Genomic DNA, 211 nt, shown 5'->3' with positions numbered 1-211 from the left:
CTAGAAAACATATTGTTTTGTCTAATATTCTTTTCTACATGACGTAAACATTTTTTAAAATAACAAAACAAATAAATAAAAGGGAGATAATTGCGCATAGATACAAAATGAACGGATGGGGTGAAAAGTAGATACGCAAGTGTCTATAAATAAGTAAACAAATAACAAAATAAACAAACAGAAAATGTATAATTAAAAATAAAAAGACCGA

The 211-nt window shown here is 25.1% G+C and overlaps 1 long non-coding RNA gene across 3 annotated transcripts in view; it reads right to left on the bottom strand.

Moving 5' to 3' along the window:
- The window catches only part of LOC138947034 (uncharacterized), a 61,281-nt gene that overhangs the window by 39,761 nt on the left and 21,309 nt on the right, over window positions 1-211 (bottom strand). The window lies entirely within an intron of this gene.

This window comes from Littorina saxatilis, linkage group LG14 (assembly GCF_037325665.1).
Source record: "Littorina saxatilis isolate snail1 linkage group LG14, US_GU_Lsax_2.0, whole genome shotgun sequence".
In the NCBI taxonomy this organism is placed as follows: Eukaryota; Metazoa; Mollusca; class Gastropoda; order Littorinimorpha; family Littorinidae; genus Littorina; species Littorina saxatilis.
This window is presented reverse-complemented; position numbering and strand designations above follow the sequence as displayed.